Source organism: Vulpes lagopus, chromosome 1 (genome assembly GCF_018345385.1).
Source record: "Vulpes lagopus strain Blue_001 chromosome 1, ASM1834538v1, whole genome shotgun sequence".
Taxonomy (NCBI): Eukaryota; Metazoa; Chordata; class Mammalia; order Carnivora; family Canidae; genus Vulpes; species Vulpes lagopus.
The window spans coordinates 98165291-98177626 of record NC_054824.1 but is presented as its reverse complement, the minus strand read 5'-3'; positions in this window follow the sequence as shown (position 1 = coordinate 98177626).

The following is a 12336-nucleotide window of genomic DNA, read 5'->3' as shown; positions in this document are numbered from 1 at the left end:
AGATGATTTTTAAAGAAATCAACTTTAATGGAATGGAATCTGAATAGCAAAGGACATCCCAAGAGGAATGGGCTCTCCTCCTCGAATAGACAGAAGGAAATTGGTATTTTTAAAAAAATTTAAATTCAATTAGCCAACATATAGTACACCATTAGTGTCAGATGTAGAGAGAAAACTGGTATTTTGAGAGAGAGAGAGAGAGAGAGAGTGTGTGTGTGTGTGTGTGTGTGTGTGTGTGTGTGTGTTTTCTGGGACACGTGGCGGACAAGACCAGCTGGGATAATGGAAATGGCATGACTAGATCAGAGAATCTACTCAAGGACTAGTAAAGGAAACTAAGGTAATAACTGAAGAGTCAAATGACATAGGGTTTTACATATAGGGAAGAGGTATTTATATTTTATCTAATATACAATAAGGAGACTTTATCGGTCCTTCAGTGAGAAAGTGGTATGAAAGTAAGCATTTTAGAAAAGTTACTTTGACGATTCTATGAAGAAGGTGAATTACAAGTAGTAAAACCAATGAGGAAATCAGAATAGCTTTAACCCAGAAATGGGATGATGGGTTGATGGCAAACAGTCCTAAAAAGTCTCATGAGTAAAGGTCGTCAGGGTTTAAGGACTGCAAAACAATGTAGCTATTTCAGGGGCAAAGAAATGGAATAAAGAAGAATGGAAAACTAAGGAGATGGTTGAAAGACTGAACTGACCTGAGGGCCAATCTCAAGATAGTCTTATGAGGGAGAAGGAAGCTTGGCCCAAAGGTGGTTTCTTCTCATTGATACACCCAGAAGACCAGGATGACGCCCCCGGCCAAAAACTGGTGATCCACTAGCAGGCAAGGAAATGAGAAGACACTCCGTTTATTTACAGACTTACGAGACTAACTTGATAGTGGGAGGAAGATGCCTGTGCTCCAGAAGTGCATTTGGCAGGGAGATGAAAGGTGGATCTTGGGAAGAGACACGGTGTCTAACATAAGGGAGAAAAAGGCCAACCTGAAATTAGTAGCACCATTTGCAGACAAAAAAATCAATAAATTGTTTTAAAATATCCTCCTTTATGTACTGCAAGAATTTAACAAATCCTCCATAATAAATATAGCAAAGACAGATATCCTTTTTTTTTTTTAATTTTTTTTTTAATTTTTTATTTATTTATGATAGTCACAGAGAGAGAGAGAGGCAGAGATACAGGCGGAGGGAGAAGCAGGCTCCATGCACCGGGAGCCCGACGTGGGATTCGATCCCGGGTCTCCAGGATCGCGCCCTGGGCCAAAGGCAGGCGCCAAACCGCTGCGCCACCCAGGGATCCCCAGATATCCTAATCCATATGGAATACAATGAATACTAAGTATACAGGGCCAACAAAGAATGCAAATCAATCATGTTTTACTCTATTTCAGAAAAGCTTTCTCCTTAATGGTCTTTGTAACTCTAAAAATACAAATGTTCATGTTATTCCCTATTATGAAGAACAAAAATATCTATGGAGTAAGACTTAAGGTTATTTTTCTTTTAGCAGAGAGTTACATAGAATATTTGATGCTTTCTTTCATTTTCAAAACCAGTATTTATATCAGGATAAATTTTATCTTCAAGTAAGTTATTTTTTATGATATCAAATAACTCTTAATTATTTTTATTAGCAGAAAAAATTTTTTTTTGCTAATTCCTGGAGATAAGTGTAATGGAATTTAAATAAAAAGTGGTGCACATCATTCCATTTTACCAGTGTATTCAGAAGTTTCTCATCTGTGTTAGTGAAACACAAGACCATCTAATCAAACTTTCCTTTAAGGCATCCAGAACCCTTCCAGATATTTTTTTTCTTTACTATCTTACTGTAAGTAAAAATAGATTTTTATTAGAATCAAAAGCACTTCTAAATTAAAGTTTATGAACCCTGTGGAGACTTACATTTCACATGCCCTGTTAAAATCACCAAGACCTAAAAGTTAATTTTGTGATGATCATGGCCAAGTCACTTTTCATCTAACAAGTGACTGGCTGGCAGCAACGTTCACATCTGCTCTTTATTCATGGGATGAGAGACACAATGGGGGGAAAGCTGATGGTATGTTTACTTTAGTCTCCAATGGTCTACTAGTAATAATAGTTGCCCTTCACCCATCAAAAGTGAAGCTGTCCATGTCTTTCGCTCTCCCAAACTGGAGTCATCAATATAGAACATGTTAGGAAAGGGCTCTGGGGTCTGACTCAGAACAAATCTCAACTCTTCTATTTAACAGCTGGTCACCTTAAATAAATTATTTAACCTCTCTAAATTTCAGCTTTTGTGCCTATAAAATAGTAAGTAATAATAGTAACTATCTTCTACAGTAGTTGGAAGAGTGGATGTAGTAGTAGGGTGTGCAACAGAGGGGTAACAATTGCTACTATTGACGGAGTGCCAATCATGTACCAGAAACCACTTTAAGTATTTTTATGTATTAATTTACTTACTCCTTGTAGTAACTCTATTATTAGCTTCATTTTATAGCTAAAGAAACTGTGCCATACTAACTTGTCCCAGATCTAATAAACGATAATGCCAAGATTATAACCCAAGCATCTGGCTTCATAGTCCACAATCTGAGCTATTAAACCATATTTTTTTTTAATTTTTTTATGATAGTCACAGAGAGAGAGAGAGAGAGAGGCAGAGACATAGGCAGAGGGAGAAGCAGGCTCCATGCACGGGGAGCCCTACGTGGGATTCGATCCCGGGTCTCCAGGATCACGCCCTGGGCCAAAGGCAGGCGCCAAACCGCTGTGCCACCCAGGGATCCCCCTATTAAACCATATTGACTCAAGGCAGAAGATAAAAGTTCTCAGCTGTCTAAGCAACTACCACTGAGGGCTCAGGATCATAGCTTGCCTCAAAAGACAAAGAGAAAGAGAAGCAAGTTATCAGTTATTTCTTAGTTATTGTCATTACCAGAGACAAGAGAAACAGCCAGCTACCAGAAGGCTATAGTGACAGATTCTGGTAGATGTATCCCTCAGGAGATGAGAGCAGATACATGTGTCTTTAAAAACTAAAGGGATGAGGGGATCCCTGGGTGGCTCAGCGGTTTAGCGCCTGCCTTTGACCCAGGGTGCAATCCTGGAGTTCCGGGCTCCCGGCATGGAGCCTGCTTCTCCCTCCTCCTGTGTCTCTGCCTCTCTATCATAAATAAATAAATAAATATTAAAAAAAAAAAAAAAAAAAAAAACAACCCTAAAGGGACGGGCAGCCCAGGTGGCTCAGTGGTTTAGCGCCCCCTTCAGCCCAGGGCCTGGTCCTGGAGACCAGGGGTAGAGTCCCACATTGGGCTCCCTGCATGGAGCCGGCTTCTCCCTCTGCCTGTATCTCTGCCTCTCTCTCTCTCTCTCTCTCTCTCTCTCTCTCTCACATAAATAAATAAATCTAAACAAAACAAAACAAACAAACAAACAAAACCCGAAAGGGACCATCTTACACCCATTAGGATAGCTACTATTGAAAAATTTAAAAAGCAGACAAAAAATGTTAGTGAGGATGTGAAAAAATTGGAATCCCTCTGCACTGCTGGTGAGAATGTAAAATTGGGCAACCACTATGGAAAACAGTATGGTGGTTCCTCAAAAAATAAAAACCAAAATCACCATATGATCTTGCATTTCCATTCTGGGCATACACTCAAAAGAACTAGAAACAATTCAAACAAACGTTTGTCCATCCATGTTCAAACCAACATTATTCTCAATATCTAAAAAGTAGAAGCAACCCAAACGTCCACCGATGGATGAATGAATATACAAAATGTGGCATATCCATGCAGTTGACTGTTATTCAGGGGCACCAGGGTGGCTCAGTTGGCTCAGCTCAGGTCATGATCTCTGGGTCCTGGGATGAGCCCCACAATGGACTCCCTAATCCCTAGTCTGCTTCTTCCTCTCCGTCTCCCTGCTTGTGTGCTGTCTCTCAAATAAATAATAAAATCTTAAAAAAAAATTACTCTTATTCAGTCTTAAAGAAAAAAAGGAATTGTGACACATACTGCAAGATGAATTAACCTAGAGGGCAGAGGGCATATTAAGAGAAATAAGCCAAGTACAAAAGGACAAATATTGTATAATTCACTTATATAAGGTGCCTATCATAGTTATAGCCAGAAAATAGAAGGTTGGTTGCCAGGAGCTGGAAGAAGGTGGTAGAGTGAAGTTACTGCTTAATGGACAGAGATTCAATTTTGCAAGATAAAAAGAGTTCTGGTCCTCAGTGGTGGTGATAGCTGCATAAAAATGTGAATGCATTTAATGCCACTAAATGGTATACTTTAAAAACTGCGAAGATAGTAAAAGATCATGTTAAGTGCATTTTACCACAATTTCTAAAAGTAATTAAAGAAAAAAAAGCTAGAAGGAAAACCACCCATTAACAGGAATAGCTCATGATACAGAAGAGAATTGGAAATGATCTCCAGCAGCCTCCCTTACCTCCCAAGTTTACCATAGTGCTCACCAAGTGGGTGAGGAGTCTAAGCATATTAGTCCAGAAACTGCAAGTTCCAGCCACTGCCAAGAAAGCTCTGCAGACTGCTATGGAGACTGCCACTTAACTGCACCTTCTCCACTTCAGTGAATACTACCTTCTAGGGAATTAAGACCTAGCTTCTAGACAGTCCACCTTCATCCACTGGTCCCAAAGTGCAAACTAGAATTAGGTTTCCTTTCTTCTTCAAGATAAGCATGCATGACAATTTTATGGTTCCAAAGGTATAGATATGGTTTTTCTTCCTATAAATGAGGGAATCTTTATAGAATTCATACATACCCAAGATATGAAACAAAATTAAGTTTTACTTCAGTCACTGGACCTCACCCAGCCTATGAGAAGAGTCAATTTGCTGCCACTCAAGGCAGATACCTAACCTGGGTTGGAAGGGAAGAGAGAATAGTTGTAGTAACTTACAGCTCCCCAAGGAACAAGATCTCTCCTCACAGGCAAAGGAGAAACAGCAGCTCCACTAGCAGGTTTTTCCTACTATGAATCCAGTGGGTCAGGAATTTTGTAGAGGACATAGTGGGGATGCTTTCTCTCTGCTCTGTGATGTCTAGGACATCACAGGACTAGGACTACAACTGAAGGCAAATCAACAACTGGGGCCTAGGGTCACTAGGAGGTATCTTCATTTACAGGTCTGGTTGTTGATGCCGGTTGTTGGCAGAGACCTCAGCTGAGCTATAGGCAGGAATACCTATATATGTTATTTCTATGTTGTTTCTCTGTGCAGCCTCCTTTGGGCTTTCTTATAGCATGACATCTGGGTTCCACATGAACATCCCAAGGTAGGAATGTCAAGGTCTCACTGCAAGGAAAGTATGCCAGATGGGAAATAGTGATGGCTATCTCTGGTTAATACAATGTGCCATATATCCACCTGGTTGCTTAGTGTCTTGTCTGTGGTAGATACTCTCTGGTAGACCTAGACATGAAACACAAAAATCTACAGACTTTTGCCCACTCCCTTGGGTCCCTCCTCATGCCTCTTCCCATGTATCTTTGCTATTGAACTTCAAATACCACATCTTACAGGCCTTGACCCACTATCCTTATCTCAGACACCTTCTCTTTCCATACAAAGGAGATGGTTAAATATATACCTCGAAGCTCTGCCACTGTCCTTGCCACTGTGGTAGAACAGTAGCAGTCCATTTTCAGTTCTATCAATATACCAAGCTTGAACCAGTCTTTAGTATTTTTCTTTATCATCAGCTGGTCACAGGGACACCCCATGAGGCCACAGGTGTGAGGTGAGGAATACAACAGAGACCTGGGTCAACTTTCCTTATAACTTCTGGGCCTGCTTAGATGTGATCTCATGTAAAACCATTTCTAGTGTTCAGTAACTGTTGATGTGTGCACCCAACCTTACCAAACCCAGATCCTGAAGGGCAGTTCATATAATCATTTGACATTCCATTGTCAAATGCTCAGTTTCTACTAGAGCTCAGTATCATGCTAGTAATTGCTTTTTTAATGGTTGAGCTGTAGAAGGCATGGCCTTACTCTAGACCCTCAGAGTTTGTGCTGTGATTCCCCGTTAGGTCCAGTCAGATTCCCCACAGCATCACCTGGCCCCTGGCACCTTGAGATTTGCTACATCATTATGAAGTGAGTGGAAAAGAAGCTTGTATCATAGCCTACAACTGCTGGGCCCTCTTTTCTCAAAACCGGTAGCCTCTTGAGTCACTGGACTCAACTGGCATTTGATAAATGCCCTTTTTATTTTTATTTTAAGATTTTATTTATTCAGGGGCGGGGGAGACAGACAGAGGGAGAAGCAGGCTCCATGCAGGGAGCCTGACGTGGGACTCAATCCCGGGTCTCCAGGATCACACCCCGGGCTGCAGGTGGCGCTAAACCGCTGAGCCACTGGGGCTGCCCAGATAAATGCCCTTTTAAAAGCATTTTTTTTTAAAAGATCTATTTCTTTATTTATATTAGAGAGAGAAAGCACGTGCTGCCAACTACCTTTGCTATTCTGAAATTCTATCGTTCACTGACTGACACTAGGGCATCTCGTACTGTCATCTCTGGCCTGCATTCACCATTTACCATTGAGCCCATAACTACATTAATTCCTACTCAACTACTCAATCTTACTCCTTTAGTAAAAGGATGTTTCCTAGGCTTTCCCAGGGAACAGTCAGCTGGTAGGTCACACAAAATAAACCCATTCTAAGAAGCCCACTACTCTGAGATCTCCTGACCTTTTCCTTAATAATCTGCCCAGGCAGCTCTGAAGTCTCCTTTACTATAGATTACCAGTGTGTTCAAGCTTCACGTGGACATTCTTACAGGGTGTTAGGACTTACTGAGAAGTTAAATAATCAGCCACTGGAGAGTACCTTCCTATCAATAACCTCTCTCTTACTCAGCTTTACACACTGCTGGTCCAAGACTCTCAAGATCTATTACCTTATGAAATTCTTGGTTTCTGTTGATATACTAATCTGTGACTTTTCTTGTGAACAGTTTCCTTATGTACTAGAGATTCTATTTTCCACCACTGTGCTGAGGTCTAACCCTGGTTATTGGTGAAGAACCAATGAGAGAAGGTTAAGGGCTCAATATCATCTTGTCAGGCAACTAAGATAAAGCCTTGAATGGAGTCCAGGGAGGCCATTTTCCTCTAGAAAAGGGGCAAAGATCCTTCTCTGTATTCCCAGAAGGCTCAGGAACCCAGAGGTTTAGAGACCTCAAGCACATGTGCCCAAATGTCCTATCTCAGTCTCAGAGTCTCTCTCCTTCCCCTTTAGGACTTGACATTAGCCAGGAAACATGTCGGTCTGTGCATTCAATCTCTTTATAACTCTAACACCCTTGAATCAAATTCTGGGCTGAATTTAAAGTACAGTATAATCTCTGGTTTCAGAAGACAAAGAACTTTTTGTACACTGTCATGGAGAATTTCTGGCTTTCTCAGCATGTTCAGATTGATAAGAACCTATCATTCTGTTTCCCAAAAGCTTTTATAACAGTCAACAACCACCCAACTCCACAATCTTTGTAATTACAATGGCCCTATATCTTTTAAGTGCTGAAGCTACCGCACACAAGTTTCCTGTTCAACCTGTACTTCATCCTAATCTACCACAGGTAAAGTGACTATGTCTTAGTCATTGAGATGCTACAGTACACCAGAGGGTGTTATTTATTTTTTTTTTTTTACCACTACCAATCACTTTTGTTGCCATCTGATCAATGAGTAAACAGATTCCAAAACTTTGTCTTGAGGGTCTGCTTTCTAGGGTATTTCAAATTCCAACTATCTTACCTTAGATTGTTTCCAAAGCAGACCCTAAGGCAGAGTTGGGTGCAGGTAGATTATTTGGGAAGTGATCTCAGGAAGCACAAGTAAGAGTGGAGAAAAGAGTTGGGAAATACAGAGAAGGCCATAAAGTCTCCATCTTGGAACACTTTAAGAAGCTGTGTAAAGTGTATCTCAGAAGTGTCCCATCAAAGGATAGAGAACCTAGAGCAGTTATCTACTAATGCCCATTCCCCTTTTGTTGCGAGTTGCCTTCGGGAGCATTAACTTCTTTAAATCTTGGGCTCAGCAAGCTCCCATGGTGTCAGAGAAGCAGATAGCAGGGATATTTAGGGATGGAAGCGGTCAGCATGATGAAAATGGTCTACCACAGCGGCAAGGAAGCTTAGACATGGACCAAGGGAAAATGGAGCAGAGCATTCACAGTACTGCTTCAAAGTCATAATGAAAGACGGCAGTTTGAAAAAAAGGACTATGTCTCTGTCCCCAGTTCCTGGCACTGAGCTCCTAAAACCAGAGAAATTTCCTAAGTGATAAGGGCAAAAGAAGCATCTTTTGTTCTAATATTTGGTTTTTGACTCTGGTTCCTGACACAGAACTCCTAAATTCCTTAGAATTTCTTTCATGATAGGAGAGTCTTTTTTTTTTTTTTTCTTTTCCTAATAAAGTGTCACTTGGTGGGCTCCTGGTGGCAGCTGGTCACCAGAAAGACCAAATCATAATTCAAAGCCTAGAACCTTCAGCCTCACTCCCCATCTTCCAGGAAGGAGAAAGGAGCTGGAAACTAAGGTAATGATGAGTCATGCCAACATGATGAAGCCTCCATAAATATCCCATAAGTATGGTGTTCAGAGAGCTCCCAGGTTGGTGAACACATATACGTGTCTGGAGGATGGCACACCCAACTCCATGGAGATCCAAGCTCCTATGCTTGGGACCATTCTGGACCTCATACATATCTTCATCTTTCTGTTCATCTGTATGCATTACATAATAAACTGATAACATAAGTATTCAGTTCTAGCAAATGACCAAATCCAACAAGGGGGTCATGGAAACCTCTGATTATAACCAGTAGGTCAGAAGCACAGGTGACAAGCACAGGTATTAGAGAGAATAGCTTGATGTGTGAAAAACCCACACATTAGTGTCAGAAGCACGGTGAGTGTGGTATTAGTGTGAGAGGAAAGGAGAAATACAGGAGTGTTTTCCTCAGAATATATACAATTTATTCTAAATCTAATGGGTTTAGCATTGCACATTGTTATAAATGAAGAGACAGTGAACTGGAAGTTCATCTTGAATGTAAACACAAAGAGATAAAGGCATAGAAAATAATGAAAAGGCTAATGAAGACACTGAGCAGTGGAGCAGAGCATGAGGTCCTAAAACTGCTCCATAAACACATGATCACTTGGGTGTATGATAGAGCTATTACTGCAGAAAGGAAAGACTGTTTAAACGAATGGTGTTAGGACTACTGCTTATCCAACAGAAAAAGTTAAACTGGATTCAACCCTAACACCACATACATAAATCAAATCTAGATGAACTCATGGTTGTTTCTTTTTTTTTTTTTTTTAAGATTTTATTTCTTCATTCATTAGACACAGAAAGAGAGAGAAGCAGAGACACAGGCAGAGAGAGAGAAGCAGGCTCCATGCAGGAAGCCCAATGTGGGACTTGATCCCAGGACTCCAGGCTCACACCCTGGGCCGAAGGCAGGCACTAAACTACTGAGCCACCCAGGGATCCTCTAGATGAACTCATGTTATAAAATAAATTCCAAGGGAACCCTTGGTTTCACATAGATGTGAAAGATGGTGGCGTGGGGAAGGGAGAGAGGGTGTTTCAGTGGTTATTTACTGTGGACAAAATCACTACAAAGGTTCACTAGATAAATAAAAAAAACACTAGCAGAAAGATATCATGGCAATCTACCAGATTCATTTCTCCTCTGTCATTTTTGACACTAAAATGTCATTTAATGTCAAAGATCCCCTAACTGGCAGTGCACTGGATCTCCAGAGCATTCTTGAATTGATTTCTCAAGTCCCTTCTCAGATTTAGTCAATCAGAACCTCTGGGAGGTTAGTACCCAGGAGTTTGCATTTTTAATAAATCTTTGCAGGAAATTCTACCACAGTCAGAATTGGGAACTACTATCCTAGATAATATTAGGTCTCAGAATTCATTGAGAAAATAGAAGCTACAAGACAGGAATGCCATCAAATCTCATTGTAATGAAGCAGTCCTGCTCCCATCAGATTGTATCTCCCCGTTGGCTCTGGATCTCCAACGGTTCCTCCCTGTGAGAACCTGACCCGTATAATTATCCTCTCTCTTCCTTCACTCTGAGCAGTACACCCTCGTTTGGGGACCATTCTTCTTCCTTGAGTCCATGACATCACAGCTGCCTGGCTCTGCTCTTCCTTCTCTAGCCATTCTCCCCCGGGCTCTTTGGTCTCTTCTCCTCCACCTGATGTCTGAACAGTGGAGGTGCAGTGTCTTAGTCATTTCAGGCTGCCACACACATTACCATAGACTAGACAGCTTCAACAACAAAGAAGCTTATTTTTCACAGTTCAGGCGGCTGGAAGTCAAAATTCATGGTGCCGGCATGGTCAGGTTTTTGGAGAGGGCCCTCTTTCTGATTTAGAGGGAGTCGTCTTCTTGCTGGAGTTGGAAGAGAACGCAAGAATCATCTAGTTTATTCCCTTTCTGAGCAAAGTGAAGCCCAGTAAGGTTAAATGACTTGTCCAAACACGCCAATCAATATACATTGCTGAGGTCAAGTTCAAGTACCACCTCCTTTATAAAGGCTTCTCCGTGCACCCCACCGGGAACTGAATGCTTCCTCTTCTAACCTCTCATAATATTCATTTAGATATCAAACACAAAGAGGAAACAGACAAAGATCTGTGTTCACCCAAGCTTCTCCATGGTAGATGACATGATCAAATACTGGGGTATGAAATTTTACGACTAGTTTATAAATTAAGATGCCAATTCACTGATCAACAGAACACTTAGATGTACAACTTAGGTTGGCTAGTCAAAATAATCTGGGGTCAATAAGCTTTTTTCTGTAAAGGACCTTCTGTAAAGGATTTTTGAGTGTCATAAATACATTAGGGACACTGGCTCTGTTGCGTTTTTCTTTTCTTTTTTTCTTCCTCCCTTTCTGGTCATTGATGTATTTAATCTTGTCATTCTTTAAGCAATGCATTGAAAATGTAAAAACTATCCTCGCTCACTGGAACAAAATAGGTCATAGGCTGCATTTGGCTGGGGGGCCTTAGTTTGCTGACTTTTTCTGTCTCCAAAAAGAAAGCTGATTTGGGAAACAAACTTAACAAGTTGTTTAGTAAATAAAGCAATCAGAGTAAAGGAAGTTCAAATTCAGTCAGGCAGTCTATATATTTTCAGTGTCTACATGTACTAGGTACTGTTTGTGGTCCTAGGGCCATGGCGGTGAATAGGAGAGACACAATTCTAATCCCCAAGGAGGTGACTGGGAAGTGGGTGCGTGATAAGAAAGGACTAAAGAATTTAAGAGGAGTGACATAATGATTCTGACTACTTGCTGTGTGGAAGCAAGACTGAGGGGGGGGGGACAGGAGAAAATGCAAGAGAAAAGCAGGTGAGAAGCCTATTACAGTGGCTCAGAGGAGAGATGACTACCCCAGACCAAGGTTGTGGTGGTGGAAGTGATGGGAAGGCTGGTTAAATGGTTACATTTGGGATATATTCTGGAGATTGATGCCTCCAAACTTATGAATCAGATGACAATGCAATCGGGAGGACAGTGCTGCCACTTAACTCAAGTAGAAGAGGCTAGAAGACAAAAGGGGTTGGGATCCAACGCACAAGAGGAAGACTTATCCTGGGATAAGACCAGGGTCAGTGGGAAATTGAACTCACATGGGAAAGGCAGCAGAACTGTCTGGAAACTTGAGTGTCATTTAAGTTATTCAGTCATTAATTGGAATTCTTAGTGAGTTTTTAAATAGCACCTAATTTAACTCTACTGAAAATGACTTTTCTGTATAAGTGGATTTTCCCCTTATCTTTTAAATCATGGAAATAAATATTGTTAGATACATTAAAAATATATGTAACATGCCTATAAATTACAAAGCATAATAATTTAATGCACATCTATGAACTCTCCACTCTACCAATAGGACATTTGCCAATAATTTACATTTACCTTTGTTCCTCTTAATCCCATCTGCTGGTTACTCCATACCCTAAACTTTGTGTTTACCACTCTCTTTCCTTAAAATCACTTATGTATTTTGGGGGCTAAACAAATGTGGTTTTCCCTGTATCTGAACTTTATAAAACGGCAACTAAAACTCGGCATTTTAAAAGTCAGCATTACGTTTCCAAAACATATCCACGTCATTACGTGCGTTGATTCATTTCCTACGCTCAATTTTATGGCTATATACCATAATGTAGCTGCCCATCTTCTTACAGGAACACATTTCCGTTGTTTCCACTTCTGTGCTACGACCAGCAGTGCAG